Below are 17,605 nucleotides of genomic sequence, written 5' to 3'. Positions count from 1 at the left end.
CGTCAAAACGGAATCTTAAAGATCACGTGACTGGTTTAAATGTCAAAATATTATTTGAAAGGTCACGTAATTGTTTTAAAGTGTAAGGTGATGTTTTTTAAAGACACGTGACTCCGTTTATGGTAAACACTGTCACGTGACCATTTTCAATCATCAAGTTTAATTTTAAAAGTTACGAGACCGTTTTTCAGGTTGAACTATAATTTCGAAAATCGCGCGTTACTTCATTTAAAGTGCAAATGGTCACGTGACTTTTTTAAAATTAAAATTGAAATTCAAAATGTCGCGCGATAGTTTTAAATGTCAAAATGTTATATTTAATGGGTCACGTGACCGTTTTTTTAAATATTAAACTAAGACACTGAATCATGTGACTATTTTTAAGATTAAAATATCATTCTTAACGTCACGTGACTCTTTTGAGATTAAAAATGAAATTCCTAATGTATTAAGTTAAATCCAGCACAGAAATACGAATATTTTTGCTTTTTGATTGTGATATATTGTTTTGAATTGGTCATTTTCAAATTACAGTTTTGCTTTATTTTATTTCTGGTTTTAGGTCTGGCAAAGTTTACACAAATCTCCGTAAATATTTTCTAAAACGGTTAATATAACGACAAATAAATCACACATATTAAGCCACTAGTCCTGGTAATCTCGTGCAGAAATATTGCTAGATTTTCTGCTGTGCCCTCGATTAAGGTAATCCAATTTTCCAAACTCGGAGGGGAAAAGCCCATGGGAATGACACGAACGGGCGTTATGTAGTTTCCCCTGAATTTGCACAACTTATTTTCAAGTCAGAAAGCAGGTAGATATTCAAGTCTGGCATAAATGCATATTGAGTTGGAAACGAAATCAAATTCTATGTTTATAAATAGAATACTGTAGGTATTACATTTTTAAACTTTCCAGAAAGCATACATTTTATTTCTGCTTATATTCTGCTTGCTCTAAAAGTCTTCTGTAAAAAAAAAACAAATTTATGCTAATTTATTGGTAAACTATCTAACTTTAAACCGTTCGTTTCTCCGTCTATTTGATAGTGACTAACGTTGGTTATCAGGAAGCAACTCTAATCTTCCAACCAATTTGTCATTTGAATCACGCAACAACCCACCTTTTCCGTTCATTACCGGGGGCGACGTACGCCCCTGCTTGAACCCTCGCCGACCTTTTCGAGGGGCAGATAACGACCTAGAGGGGTGATTTGCCTCGCGGTTACCCTGTGTTGTGCCGTCAGAATTAGCCAATTACTTGGGCCCCCGCTGCACTATATTTTAATTACGATCTGATAATTTAATGTACTCTTTCGTTCTAAAGAACCCAGTTATTATTCAAATTTATCCTGTCCAGTCCATTTATTATTCCGAGATAATTACAAAGGCGTCGGTAAATTATGGATAAAATGCAAATTGAGGTAAATTAAGTGAATGATTTATCAATGTTAAAAATGACAAGTATTGCTAAGCGAAAGTTAGAAAAATGGTTGAAATTTGTAATGTTAGTCCAAGTAAATAATACTAGCTAGATACATCAATTTAAGTTTGCAAAATTGCATGTTTTACACCTTTTTCCTGTCTACCTCTCTTCTACATATACCTCTATCAGATATCAAGATAATACAATAACAGGGTGGTAAACCTTTTGAAATATTCAGCTGACATTTTGAGTAAACTTTTTAGGATTTACTTTTAAGTTTCAAAAAATCAAGTTTTATTATTTATTGCTACTGCTTTTTTAGAAAATCCACATTTTTATGGAAAAATACACTTATTTTTATGAATTTTACCTGACTCGGAAAATAAGTATTATCTCAACATTCTTAGTGCTAAAATACTTTGTAAATGAATGAGTTGGGACATGTTACAGTCATTTTGTTATACAGAGTGTTATACATATATTCAGAATACTTAGCACTTAGCACAAACAAAATAGCAGATATTGAGAAAAAAGTATGGTTTTTGATGTTTGCAGCTAACAGTTTTAATTATCGGATACCCTGTAAAATAATTTGAAATTATTGTGTCATAACACAGTCATTCATAAGTTGTTCATCGCAAAATAAATACTCAGATAATACCCATTTCAGGACTAAATTCATAAAATATGAATTTTCTCTAAAAATGGATGCGATAATTGAAAGCGTTGAAACTTGTGTTTGCAAACACATGTCAAATATTGTGTTTAAAAACACTCTAAATCAGTTTTTCTAGATTTTTGGTGTTTCATTTCTTTTTAGTGTTAACAACCGAAAAATTCAATTGTCCAGAAGTTATTTTTTTCTAAATAACATAATGCCAATAATACAGTAGATATTAGATTAAAACTCGTTAAAATTTAATCTAAAATACATAAAATAATGTTCACTACGTAATTTGTCAACCTGAACTATTAAGTTGTTACATTTACCGAATGGCTTAGTAAAACTGACAAAACAGCTGAAAATGTAATTACTGGAAGAATACTGCAAACTAAATAAAAAATTTTCTTACATCGGAGAATATTGTCATGATAATAATTATTAAATTACTTTAAACAATGATTCTTTCAAGTCTTACAAAATAACTTTTACAGCACTTTCATTGTATACAGTTTTTAAAATATTTGTCTCAACATTTAAAATTGTAAAGTATTGCAAAATAATAATTATTATTTTATACTATTATAGTATACACAATGATATTTTAACCTGCAATGTTGTAGTATATCGATTGTATTTACGAGGACACTGGGTCAGCCCTCCTGCGGTTCTCAGGGGAATTCTCGGTTGTTGGGCTTAGCAGCAGCTCAGTGGGATACACTTATTTTTTAAATTAACTCCCTTACGGTAAACCTTAAATTGAATTTTCTTTTTACAGAAAAACGTTATTAAATAGACTAAATTAAAAATCAATCTAAACCTAATTTAAAATCTCTAGAATTTCATTCCATCATGTTGACGTATTTAATGTGAGCATTTCCGAAGATTGGTAAGTGCAGTAGCCGGAAGTTATCAAAAAGGTAAACTCAAACTCGGATCTGTAGTTCTATTACAAGTTGAATTAAGGAACTCCATAGGGGGCTAAAGACGGGCTCTCCCTCTGTCTGAGATGGAAAATTGGATTACATTAATCGACAACGCCGGTCACGTCAATATCGTAACGGTAAGGGAAAAATGGAAAGGTGAAGTTTATGTTTTACGAGCCTGAATGGACTTTGATGGAATACAAAAGGAAAAACAAGATTTAATTTAATACATGTTGGTTAGATGAGTTTTATGAATTTATTTTATAGTTTACTGTTTACTGTTACTTACAACGTGAAATACAAAAAACTTAACAAAACTTACAAAATGATTGTTCTCAAAGCGATTTTGAACAGTTTTTAGATAGTAGTAATAACAGATTTTCCAATTTAAGTGAAAAATGATTGTGACTGGCACTTGTTTTATCTTATTTAGCACTCAAGCTCTCAAACGTTGGAACAATAAATTGAAAGACAAAAATACATACAGATTGTTTCAAATTTTAACCACATCACAGAGTTTAAAAAGGGTAGAATCGATTAGGATTACATTAAAAAAAAAACAAATTTGTGTTTTTCTTCGAACTACACAAATTTCCGACATAAGCAAAGCTACTGATATTATTAAAAAATTTGAGAAAATTTGAACAGAGTGCAAAAGGCAAATTGAAAATTACGAATCGAATTTAAGTGACTTTTGAAATTACAGAAATACAAATTTCCATAAAAACCAACACATTTAAAAAAAAACTGAAATTTGGATTTTTGTTTGAAATACAGGGGGTCCTAGAACAAAAAAGTTACTGATATTGATGCATTTTTGAATACTCTTATCGATTTAAAATATTTTTTATGTTTTACCTAACTTAAACCTCATTTGTAACGGTTTTTGAAATATTTGGAAAAAGACATTCAAATATTAGAATCTCCTAGCTTCTAACCCGAATGAATAAAAAATGTTATTTTACAGAAATTTTACAATCTCTGTGTTCAACATTTTTGAGCTTATGGATAATGCAAAAATTGTTTTTTAAGTCTGCTATATCAAAAACTTGGTGAAGATAGTTTTGAACTCACTTTTCCTAGCTGAAAGCAGTATTCAAGCACTAAAAATAGTCCGGAAGAGAATGAGAAACAAAGTTAAAAAACTTGAAAAGATAGTCTTCAAATCAATTTTCATGAACCTAATGTCAATATCCTGTATTTTAGACAATTTTCAAGACTACAATATTGAAATTTCGTCGAATATCTCGACTTTGCAACAAGTAGATTACGTTTACACCGACCTAGAACCAAATAAACTAGGTCATAACTAGCAGAGCATTAGTTTCAAATTTGAGTGTTTTAATTTTGTTTTTTGAATACCCTGTATATGTTCAAACATGTTGCTGTTAGCACGAGGTAAAAAAGCAGTTCAAAGAGAACATTTCGAGCTTTATACAGTCACTGAAACCCCAAAAATAGCGGAGATACAAAAATAGTAACTAAAGTCGAATATCTCAAAAAACTGTTAGAGTAACGGAAATTTTGCATGAGACCCAAAATGTTCAGAATGACTTTCTTCACACAGTGGACTAGGTTTACACTCACTTAGAATCGCATAAACGTGGTCACAACTGGCAGAGCATTAGTATCAAATTTAACTGATTTTCTTTTTGTTTTTTGAACACCGTATAGATGTCTAATTGTATTGCTATTAGCACGAGGTGAAACAGCAGTTCAAGACTAATATTTTGATTTTTTTACAGTCGCTGAAATCTGAAAAATAGCCGAGATACGGAATTTTCAAAATTTGGATACAATTTCCTAAAAAAGTCGAATATCTTGAAAACCATTAAAGTTACGGAAATTTTGGAAAAGCCAAAAATATTCAGAAAATTTTCCTGTACTCAGTGGATTAGGTTTACACCTACACAGATGTTTCAAATTATGACAACTTACTTTAAATGTAAATTTCAAGCTTCTGATGTCACTTTTTCTTTTTAGTGTCTGAGTCAATTTTAAAAGTTTAAATGTGTGAATTTGTAGTAAACAATTCTAGACAAATTAATTTTTCATGTGTACAAGTCAATTTTCAATACTAAAGTCTAGCAATTTGTCTGAAAACCATGACGACTGACTACAATAGTTTTTAAGCCTCTCAAGTCAATTTTCAAGACTAAAGTCTTTCGATTTGTCTGAAAACTATGAAAACTGGTTAAGTCTATTTTCTTTGTTTCTAAGTCAATTTTCAAAACTAAACTTTCAATTTGTCCTGTCTGGAAACTATAAAAACTGGCTACAAGGATATTTATTAAGCTTATTAAAGGAATCGGTAAAGCAAAACGTCTTATGAGAGATTCAATGCATTTTATAACAATCTTTTAACCCAAATTAAAAAAAAAATAGGCTAGATGTTGCCGTTTTTCAAACAACATGTGAAAGAAAACACTTGCTAGAATTTGAGAAAGTCAATATCATTTTATTAGAATGTAAATTAAAAATTTTACAAGCATTTTAACAACATGCTAAAATTAACATTAAACTGTATAATATCTCTGTTGAATTATTACTAGTATTAGAAATAGTCCTTTCAGTAACATTACTTGATGTTATAAGTGAAATCAAAACTCAGAGTCGATCTCCACAAATATTTATTAAAAAGGTTGTTAATTGCCTAACATGTTTCGGGCGTATTCAGACACCCATCTTCAGAGGCTTAACTAGATCACTAGTCTGCTGACTGTCATTCTAAAAGGGGGGACAGCTGAACCCAAATGTACCAAGGTGGTTTTTTATTCTGCACGGGGGAAAAAACCTTGATCAAAAACCCAGTTCTGGTACAGAGGTGACAGGTTGCTCCGTTTTTTATTCTCAAAGGGGAAAAAAACTTAATCAAAACCCAGTGTTGATGTCAAAAAGTGAAGTTACCTGGTAAAAGTGAAGGACCCCCTTTCGTGGTGGGTCCCTTTCGTGTCCATTTGGTCTCCTCAGATAGACATGCAGTTTTTACATCATTCAACTTCTTCGGGTTTTGATTAAGTTTTTTCCCCCTTAAAGAATAAAAACTGAGCTAGTAACTTCACTTTTTGACATCAACACTGGGTTTTGATTAAGTTTTTTTCCCCTTTGAGAATAAAAAACGGAGCAACCTGTCACCTCTGTACCAGAACTGGGTTTTTGATCAAGGTTTTTTCCCCCGTGCAGAATAAAAAACCACCTTGGTACATTTGGGTTCAGCTGTCCCCCCTTTTAGAATGACAGTCAGCAGACTAGTGATCTAGTTAAGCCTCTGAAGATGGGTGTCTGAATACGCCCGAAACATGTTAGGCAATTAACAACCTTTTTAATAAATATTTGTGGAGATCGACTCTGAGTTTTGATTTCACTTATACTCACTACTCCACTGTGTGAATATGGACTACTACTTTTCGATTACTTGATGTGTTTGCTATTGCAGATAATATTCTGATTACTTAAAAACGTATGAATAATGCAGTACACATGCATTGATCTCCATCTAATATATTTTTGATAAAGCAAGAAAACGAAAACAATTTTTTCCAGGATTTGGTCAGTTGGTTTATGATCGACAGAACACTGTGCGTAAAAAGAGTCTGAAAACGATGATACGTAATTGGCTATTTACATTGACAGTCATACGTAAAAGTTAAACTAATGTAAACCTAATAAAAACAAAAATACACGCACAAGTATTATTTCAGTCTTTCATAGTCATAACAATGAGCTCTATAAAACTTCCGCCGTGTTGAAGTTACTTTATCCCCTGTAAAGTCAATTGGGCGTGATGGAGGGCAGACTAAAGGAATATTGGCTTCGTTAGCCTTTCTGCCCTTTCCATGTAACGGGAGTTTTTGTTATACAGATCGCGGTCAGCCGAGCGTTTGTAATTTAATGATGAAAAGGAAACCGGGGTTGTGTTCTAAAATTAATTTCCTTCTATATTGATTTTGCCGGAAATTCTTAAAAACGTTCCAACGAATACTCTAGGATAAAATGGAGCTGTTCTTATATCAATTACCATTCGAGTATTTTCTTTGAACACCTCACTTCGGATCGTAAGAAGAGGATTTGACCCTTCAACGGTTCTCCAATTACTTATTCTGAAGAGCAATTAGAGCAACCTTTTCGACTTCCCCACTTTTATGCCGAACTGGAACGCTATGTTGAGTATTCAGCTGATAACAGTGAAGGCAGTGAAGTAGATTCCAATGCAAACAGCACTAATAAATTAAGTTTGTTAACAAATCAACTGATCTGAATTGAAAAGTTAAGATTTCAAAATGGAAACAAGAAATAAAAATGGGTGGTATTACGGACGCCAGTGATTTAAAAGTTTCAAATTCAAAAGCCCCTCTGTACACAACAATATACCGTTTCATTCCAGGCTATGTCAGGAGTGTTGTTATTTGAGGAGATCGAGAGTTCCCAAGGGCATAAGAGGGCCTGACGAAAAGTTTTCCTTTCCCTTTCTTGCTGAAGTGACTGCGTCAAGTTGATTGAACCGCGTTTTCGATTACCGTTAATGCGGGAGATTATTGGATACAAATCCGGTTTTGTCGCAAAAATAAGAATATCGACATTTGTAAATTATGAAAACTGATGTTACAAACATCTTAAGGATGTTGCCACTTGAAGTATTATTATTTTGGACCGAATTGATATCAAAGTTGATTTCAATTTGCGTATGTTTAAAAAATTTAAAAAAGTCACGTGACCTTTAAAATTAAATTTAATGATTGAAAATAGTCACGCTAACATTTGCATCTAAAAAAGAGCCCTGCGACTTTAAAAATATCAGTCTAAACGTAAAAACTGTCTATTTTAACCTACGTTATAGTTACGTGAATTACTTTAAAACTAAAAAACGGTCACGTGACCCTTCAAATAACATTTTGACATTTAAAACTGTTACGTGACATTATGAATTCCATTTTTTAATCTTAAAAAAGTTCTACATGAATATTAAAATTTAATTTAATGATTGAAAATAGTCACCTAACAAGTGAAAAACGGTTACGCGACTCCTCGAATAACATTTTGACAATTAAAACTATCACGTGACATTAAGAATTCCATTTTTGATTTAAAAGAGTCACTTTTAAAAAAATTATCAGATTAAACTTTTCATCAGATTTCGTTTCACATACGATTTCACCATTTAAAACACGTAACCTTTAGTATTCCATTTTCACGTTAAAAAAGGACACTAGATCGTTAAAAATAAGTTTGATGATTTATCAATCATCGTCACGTGACCGTTTTCATTTTAGAAGCAGTCACGTGACTTTAGTGTAAACTAAGAAACGCGCACTTGATCATTCAAATAATATTTTGACGTTTAAAAGGGTCATGTAACCTTAAGGACCCGTTTTGACGTTAAAAAAATAGTCAAGTAACCTTTAAAATTAAATTTTATGATTGAAAATAGTCACCTAACAAATGTTTACCTTAAAAAGAGTCACTTCATTTTGAAAATATTAATATAAAGTGAAAAACGGTTACGTGACTCCTCAAATAACATTTTGACAATTAAAACTGTCACGTGACATTAAGAATTCCATTTTTAATATTAAAAGTCACGTGAGAATTTTTACCTTAAAAAAGTCACGTAACTTGACGTTTAAAAGGGTCATGTAATCTTTACGATCCGTTTTGATGTTAAAAAAATAGTCCAGTAACCTTTTAAATTAAATTTGATGATTGGAAATTGTCATATGAGCATTGGCACTTTAAAAAGAGTAATGAAACTTTGAAAATATCAGTTTAAAATGATGAAAAGCGGTCACGTGACAATTCAAATAATATTTTGACATTTAAAACAGTCACACACCTTCAGGATTCCGTTTTGATGAAAAAAGAATCGCGTTACCTTTAAAAAAAATGTGATGATTGAAAATAGTCACGTGATCAGTTTCACTGTAAAAAAACGGTCAACCGTCAAATAATAGCACGTAACCTTCAATTTCTGTTTTAACGTGAAAAAAAGTCACGTGACCTTAAAAATTAAATTAGGATCCTTCCTAAGGAGTTGGAAGGCAAAAGGTGACAGAATGCTTTTTTTTTACTTTTAGCTTTGACTTAAACTTTTAATTTTATTTTGACTGTAGCTCCGTTATTTGAGTTGCAAAAGATGTAAATAAGAAAAGTTTCAGAAAATTTCATCTTCTATAAGATACTATAAGGTATTTTTGCATTTAAGGGCCTCCTTAAGGAGTTACAAAGCAAAAAGTAGCAGATGCTCCAAACAGCTTTTTGAAACTAACTCCATTTCAACTTTCAATGTAATATAGTTTCTTGTTTGTCTTTTTCTATTATTTCAATATCCTTAAAAGTCCTAATGAGAAATATTATTTATATGGCTTGTTGTATTTTCGTAAATTTTTGTTTTTCCACTTTACACCGCTCTCAAAAATTTGCTGCCGGGTACTTTTAGTACTACTAACATCCTCCTAAATCCGGCACTGTCTGACTAGATTTCCAAGGTTTTCCATATTTCACTGCTAAACCTACCAAATATATGACTGAACTTTAGCCTTTTCCTGTCTTAACATTTCCACATTTTAGTACTTTTAAGATATACCGTTCTGGCAATATCCATCCCCATATTCTGACTGGGCGAAATTGATGTTTCCCCAAATGATCGTAACTATTCTCCACTCCCTACAAAGTGGCCCTGAAGGGGCAGTCCGTAAAAAGTAATGTGTCTAGGCTATTAAGGGCAACTTTCCAGAAATTGCTTTTAACTGTATGAATGTACAAGTGTAGAACCAGATTCGCTTCGGCAGATAAACCTGTTTGTTGCCTAACAATAGCAATGGTTAGCCAGTAGATTTTTCATTCAGTTCAGTCTCCTTAAATCGGTTTCACGGGAAAACCATTAGAAGACAAGGAAAACTTGAGCGTAAACTCAACGCAATGTACTAATCCAAAAGCAATCAGAGCGTCATTAGTTTAAAAAAGAAACGAAAGAAATTACTTGTTTTCTTCCTATAAAAAGCCATTTCACTTTGAGTAATTTCGTTTCGTTCGCTCCGTCATAAAAACAGAAATACGCATTATCTGGCTCCGAGGTAATCTTTAACATTAATAGAAAGCGGTCCTGGCGAGAAAAATCTAATTTATTTCCCCCTGTTTCGCTTCAAAACTTTCCTCGGAGTTTTCTTCTGCTGTTCCTCTCTGATGGATAAGTAGCGCTGTTTCAAATTCATACATTTATTTAAGTTGTCGTTTGTATTGCACCAACTTTTTGGGATATTACAATTTTGGACCAAGGGGAATAAGAAAAATCATTTTGAAAAATAAGGCTGATGTAAAATCCAAAAGTATTCTTATCCCATCGTGTCAATTTTTGGAAAATGTAGTTTTAGCAGAACAGCGTTAGGAAACATATTTTAGGTGATATCATAAAAGTTAAATAAGTTTTAGTTACATGCTGCAGCAATGCATCTTGCAGAATCACGTGGGAATTCTTCTTCTAGTACCTATTCGTTTCGAATATTGGCGACCATCCTGGCTATGATGACCTTGTTGACTGCTGCTTTAAACAGTTCTGTGGTTGTTTTTGAATACCATGTCCTTAGGTTCTTGAGCCATGATATCCTTCTTCTTCCGGGCCCTTTCTTTCCAAACACTTTTCCTTGGAGGATGGATTTTAAGAGTTTGTATTTGTTGTCATTTCTCACTATATGTCCGACATATTCCAGTTTCCTGCTCTTAATCGTTTTCATCACCTCTTTTTCCTTCCTTGTATTGTTTCGTTGGTCACTCTATCTACCCATGATATTCTAAGGATCTTTCTGTATAGCCACATCTCGAAGGCTTCGAGCTTCTTTTGTGTAGCTTCGGTCAATGTCCAGGATTCCACGCCATGGTACAATATGGAGAACACCTAGCAGCGCAGGAGTTTTACTTTGATATCTAATTTGAGGTTATGGCTTTTGAAGAGCTTAGACATTTTGATGAAGACATCTCTTGATGTTTCTATTCTACATCTGATCTCTTGTGAGTGGTCCCACTGTTCGTTTATTAAGGTTCCCAGGTAGACAAGTTTGGATACCCGTTCTATTGGTATATTTTTAATAAATAGTTGGCAATTTTCTTTCTTTTCTTTACTTATGACCATGAATTTCGTTTTGTTGATGTTCATTTTTAGCCCATATCTTTCACTTACTTCCTTTACTTTGTTCATTAGCTGTTGTAGACCTTCTATACTATCTGCAAATATGACGGTATCATCTGCATATCTGATATTATTCAGCAGTTCACCTTTTACAGGAATTTCATTATCATCGTTTTCCAGAGCCTCTCTAAATATCTCTTCTGAATACAGATTGAATATCTGAGGGGAGATAACCCCGCAGAATGTTAACTGCCTATGTTGTTTCATCTCCAGCGTTGATTTTTATGGTGGCTGTCTGGTTCCAGTACAGGTTTTGTATAATTCTGAGGTCTTTACCATCCATTCTGATGCCTTTCAGCACTTGTATCATCTTCTGGTGTTGGACATTGTCAAACGCCTTTTGGTAGTCCACAAAGCAGGTATAAATGTCGGAAATCATGTCCCTACACCGTTGGAATAATACTTGTATACTGAACAGTGCTTCTCTTGTTCCAACTCCTTTCCTGAAGCCAAATTGTGTGTCTGCTACTCTCTCTTCGCATATCTTGTATATTCTGCGATGGATAACCTTAAGGAAAAGCTTTAGTAAATGGCTCATTAAACTTATGGTTCTGTATTATCTGCATTTCTTTGCCCCTTGTTTCTTGGGGAGCAATATAAATTCAGAGATGAGCCATTCTTTCGGGATGTTGAGATATTGTTAAATATTTTGCAGATCATTTTTATTGATTCTTTATCCAAAAGCCTAAGGAACTCTGTCTGTATTCCGTCCAATCCTGGAGCTTTGCCTTCTCTCAGCGATCTTATGGCTTCTATCTCGCTTGTTAGTATTGGTGGTCCAGTTTCTGTTGATAAGGTGCTTCTCTCATCGAAGAACAAGTTTTCTATGTATTCTTTCCAAGTGTCTTTAATGCTTACTTCCACAATAAGTTCTCCGTTGTCATTAACGAGTTTTCCTACTGTTCTCTTTTGGTACTTGCCAGTTATTTCTCTCACTTTTTTATGTACATTGAAATCATCAAACCTCCGTTGCAGTGCTTCTATTTCATGGCATTTTTCTTTTTTCTTTGTATTTCACGGTGTATCTCCCTGTATGTGGTTATGTCATTCTTGTGTTTTCTCCTGTCTTCCATCATATGTAATATTTCCTCTGTCATCCACGTCTTGTTTTGTCTTCCTTCATTCTTCAGAAATCTGTCCTTGATGACCTCTACCACTCTGTTAAGTGAACCCTTCCGTGTTTCCGGCTTTTTCTTCGATCTCCCTACAGTTTTCATTCACGGCTTTACTTATTTTTGTCCTGTTTCTTAGGAATTTTTCGTTGTATTTTCTTATACCTGGTTTTGTATTCTCCCACTAGAGGGTTATGATTGGACTGGATGTCGGCGCCTGGGTAGGTTTTTACACTTGTGAAGCTGTTTCTATACCTGGCGTTTACCAGGATATAATCTATTTGATTCCTTATGATATCATCTTCACCATTATTTCTAGGCGACTTCCACGTATGCAGGCGTCTAGGTGGGAGTTTGAAAAAGGTTTCAGAACAATTAAGTTGTGTTCCGCCGCAAACATACTCAGAGTTTCTCCTCTGTCGTTTCTCTTTCCGAGCCCATGTGGTCCAACATGATGTTCTTCCCTTACTTTACCTATTTTTGCTTTAAAATCTCCCATCAATATAAGAGGTTCATGTTTCGGTAGGTTATTTCTGGTACTGTGAATCTGGTCTTAGAATTCTTCTATTTCCTCATCACTATGATCGGTTGTAGGTGCATAGACTTGAATGATATTAGTGTTCACTGGTGCACGTGTAGGTGAGGTTGTCATTTGGGCCAGCTTACATGTGTGCCGTCTCCCCTTACATCACATGGTGTAAGAGGAGACGGCACACATATCCACATATCCATAATAAAGATGGAAAATTCTTAGTAATAAGTTTTTGGAGAAAATGCCAAGAGAATTTAAGACATTTTTTGACAAATTATAAAATAATAAGTAGCTGTGTTAATCTGACGTAAGAAAAATATTCTGTGTGTCACTAACCTTCATAAATGTCAAGTTTGGGGCTTTATTCAGGTGTAAATTACAAGGAACAACTGTTTTGAATTTAATAGTCAGCTGTCAGGTGACTAAGTCGGTGATCAAACGTCATAGCCAATTCAGTTTGTCAAAAAGTCTCATGTTTTTTCAACCACACGAATTATACAAAAAATTTGACTTTGGCAACGTTGATTTGAATATAATTTACAAATTTCTTCACCTAGAGAGTCTGAAAAATTTTTAATTAAGCATTTTATTCAAAAAAATAAATTAATTTTGCAAGTTTCTATATTTTTCTGTGCAGGAACACTAAATTCCCTCTCATTAACACAAGTTATTAGACTCGACTACCATGGATTTTTAATAAAAGAAGAACAAAAGCCTGTAAACCTGATAAAACCTGCCAAAACCACAAAAGAGACCAAACAAACCAAATTGGCAATAAGATTACTTTGCGACACTAAATAAGCCGACTTAATCTGCTAATACCGTGTAATAACATTAGAAATGGGGTTCCCTGTTAACGTCAATTAAATTGGGGGGTGAGACAGAACGGGGCGGCCTTTATTATGGCCCCGCTTGTCGGAATCTTAATAAAGCGGGCTTAGCATGCTGTAACTGTCAAAACAGTATCTGCAGAAGTTATGACGTGTTTTATGAACCGCCCAACAGTCCATTTATCGTTATTAATATGAAGGGTGGCAACTTGGCGATGACTAAATCTTTCAGAGGGAAGGTCCATTATTTTTCGTAGAAATTTGCAAAACAAAACACCAATCTACGTTGGAATAAGTAGACAAAAAAGCATTGATGTGCTTTGATAAACAATAGTTGTCAAGGAGAAAAGAAAGTATTTGTTAGTACTCGTCGGAAATTTCAAAATTGTCCATTGCGTTCATTTAAAGAGCGAAAAAAGTTACTGCTCTGTACAAATACAAAGAAAAATGTTTTTTTCTAATTTTGGCATATAAAGTGACACTTTTCAAAACTGATTAGAGTGGCAAAACGTTTTACTTTATGTAACTAGTTACATAAAGTATCACTTTATGTAACTAGTTATGAAAAGTTCATTTCATCACTCCCTGTTTTTATGCATTTCCGTAGAAACATATGGGCGACATCCATCATAACATGTCGTTGTCACAGTTTATACAAGGTGCTATGAAAGTGAATATTTGTGTTAAATCACTTTAAAAGATGGTTTTTACCGCTTTTTGGTCAAAATTAGAAAAAATTATGTATGCAACACGTTTCGAAAATGTCTTATTGTGTAACTCATTCAAATTGTAGGACCTCGCTGCGCTCGCCCTACAAACATTCATTCGTTACACAAAATCGATCTTTTCGTAACTGGTTACATAAATAGCTATTTTATAATAACTTAAATTTAATTATAAGCCAGTCTTGTCAATAATTAAAAAAGTGTTGAGGAAGATTATGGAATGAAACTATCTATTCTATTCTATACTTAAAATATTTCTTGTCCTCATTTTAGTATCATTTATGTTTTCTACAACTTAACAGGTCTTCTCCACATCAGCTATGAAATCAGGAATTTTCAGATACTCTGTGCTGCTGCTGTTTTTCTTTTTGAATTTTCACTGAATTCCAATTTTGAAGTATTTAACCAATTTTTTAGACAGAACTGCAGAATCCTAACACCTCTAAAAAAATCCAACCTAAAATCTTCGATACTTTGACCTGCTCTCTCCTAGCTTCTTAAAAAGTCGGATATTTCTCCTTGCTACTTAAACTTAAGGCATTCCTATTTTTGGTGAAGAGTTGTAGTAGAGAGTTTTGTTGCTTCAAGCCTCCATTGATGATCTCCCTGATTTTTAAATTTTTAATGATTTTTGTAGTTTTTCGTGTTGGTTCATTATTAATCAGCCATAACCTCAGCTCTAAATTTTTGATGGAAAATGGTTTTTGCACACTTGTGGTACTAAGATCCACAAATTCACGTTCAAATGATTAATGATGTGGAGCAAGAAGCAAACAGTCTTCATTGACTGATTAAAACTCCACAATAATATTTCTTCTGAAATGATAGACAATAGAAGGTACGGTTAATATATTTTGAATATGTAATTACCAACAAGAAACATTGTTGTCAATTTAAAAGTTTTCCACCAAAATTTCTTTTCATTTTATAAAACAAAATTAGTTAAGCAAATAAACAACGAACAGTTCATGACAGAAATTGTTTGGTTTGTAAATGAAACAAAATCTAATAAAGTTCTAAAAACTATAAAAGGCCTTTTACTTGTTATATAAAAGTAAAACATTACAATCCCCAACATAATACAGGGTGTCCAGTAAGCATATGATCAAAAGGGTACTGTGACATTATTTTGATCGAAAGATGACGATTTGACATAATTGTCATTAGGAAAAAGTTTTGGGTTCCACTGCTATTGATAAACAAAGTTCTTAAAAAAAACAAAATACAAATTCTAGCAGTTTTAGAACCAAGACACTGATGATCTGACCAGTTGCCAAAAGCAGATAGAGAATTTTACTTTGCCTGCACAAAAGATGTACTTTTTGGACTTGTTGCATAAATAACTATTTAAGACAGCTTTCTGCTCTTTGTTTGTTTTGTTTTTATAATGTTGTTACATTACCCTGCTTCTGCGACATTTCTAGTAGTTCTAAACTAATGGTAATCAAAGCCAAAAGTACATTACCCAAATGATGAGACCTATCTTGAAAAGAGTGGTCATTTAGGCTATGGATTTACCATAATTTATTGAAAACTTCAAGAAGAAAATAGAAAATAATCATAACAATCAAACAAATGAACTACGACTCAAAGTTATAGTAAGATTTATTCAATATTACCGATCTGAAAGTTGCTTGGTAATCTTCATAGATGCACCACTCTAGAAAGAAGTAGATTTACCCTCTGAAAACCTTTCGTAATTGCAACATTTTATGATTTTTCCATACATAAGGAAAACAGGATTACGACAAAACACAAAAATGTTATATTCTTAAAAATTGCTCCATACTTCTAGGTATATGCAATAATAATGTGTCAGATTCATACGCGAGTCTTTTCCAGGTTTTCTCGACTCTATTCAAACTAAAAATCAATTTACATCTCGCTGTTGGTAAAATGAAAATGTAAATCGTTTACATAACATGAAATTGTTTTTTTTATTAAATAAACATACAGTTTTAGCAAATCCTTGTGTACACATACCTAGACATTTATAATTTAATATCAACTTTTATACTTGATATCTCTAGAACAGTACAGCTAGGAATAAAAAAAAACCTTAATTAAAAGCAAGTCACCAGAAGATAATTACAAATGTTGACATATTTGTTCCAGTGTTTTTATAATATGAAACTTAATCTTCTATATTTACTAAAATATTGACATACTTTTTAAGCATACTGAAATTGATGAACAAACCATTGATTCAACAATAGTATATTACATACTCAGGTGGAAAGTGTTTGATTTCTGTCGAGAAATTAGGTAGTTATTATATATATAGTATCTTTATCTCGAGACAGAAATTAAACTTTTCACCGTGGTTTGTATACTATTTTATTTTCAACCATTTATCAAAATCTCATCAAACCTTTAATAAATTGTAAGTGAAATCAAAACTCAGAGTCGATCTCCACAAATATATATTTGTGGAGATCGACTCTGAGTTTTGATTTCACTTACACTCACTACTCCACTGTGTGCATATGGACTACTACTTTTCGCTTTAATAAATTATTCAGTTGAAATATTGATTGCTAATAGTCTCTAACAATAAGGTAGTATAGGTACGAGTAGTTATGACTTCAACCATAATAAACGACTGGTGATTTATTTACAATCTTGACAACGTCATTATTGTGCTAATCTGTCTTTAATATTTTAAGCTGAAACGTTTCTTAAAGTACTTTTAACATGGAGATTTCTGAAGACGCAGATGTTACTCATCATCACCTGAGCTGCGAGCTGTTGCAGAAGTGGCGGCACAGTCTCTTAACTATAAAAAGTAAGCCCAGATATGACAAAACGCATATTGACATTCACCCGGGTGGAAAGTGAGTACTTGGAAAGTGAGTACTTTCCACCCGGGTGGAAAGTAAAAGCAGGTAATTTCCATCTTTCCACCTGGTTTACACTTAAGAAATAACGTTATTACATACCTGGTTGGAAATAAACAATATTTCACGCTAATTCGACGATATCGATTCATCCTGGTTGTGTAAGCAACATAAACTTGCTCCAATCTCGGAAACAATAATATCTTCTCCTATATCCAACTTTGTGAGATAGTTACCGTCTCGCTGTGAAACTAGAAGACACGAGATTGCGTCTCAAATTAATGTGCGGTAAAGGTCTAAGTTTAATAAGGACGTAAGTGGAATTTATTGCACCGGCATTGTCATATTTGTCTCAGTTAAGGTAGTTTTCCTTGAAGC

At 33.1% G+C, this 17,605-nt stretch overlaps 1 protein-coding gene and 1 long non-coding RNA gene across 2 annotated transcripts in view; one reads left to right on the top strand and one right to left on the bottom strand.

The window, feature by feature from the left end:
* VAChT (Vesicular acetylcholine transporter) overlaps positions 1 to 17,605 on the top strand; it is a 57,792-nt gene that overhangs the window by 16,076 nt on the left and 24,111 nt on the right. The window lies entirely within an intron of this gene.
* Positions 10,495 to 17,605, bottom strand: part of LOC145725706 (uncharacterized) — an 81,677-nt gene continuing 74,566 nt past the window's right edge. The window contains exon 2 of the long non-coding RNA XR_014177376.1: positions 10,495 to 10,642. This is a non-coding gene — a long non-coding RNA (uncharacterized LOC145725706). The remainder of the gene's footprint in view (positions 10,643 to 17,605) is intronic.

Source organism: Ips typographus, linkage group LG2 (genome assembly GCF_016097725.1).
Source record: "Ips typographus isolate SLU linkage group LG2, UJ_Ityp_2.0, whole genome shotgun sequence".
NCBI lineage: Eukaryota > Metazoa > Arthropoda > Insecta > Coleoptera > Curculionidae > Ips > Ips typographus.
Note: the sequence above shows the minus strand (reverse complement) of the source record. Positions and strands in the feature narration are given on the sequence as shown.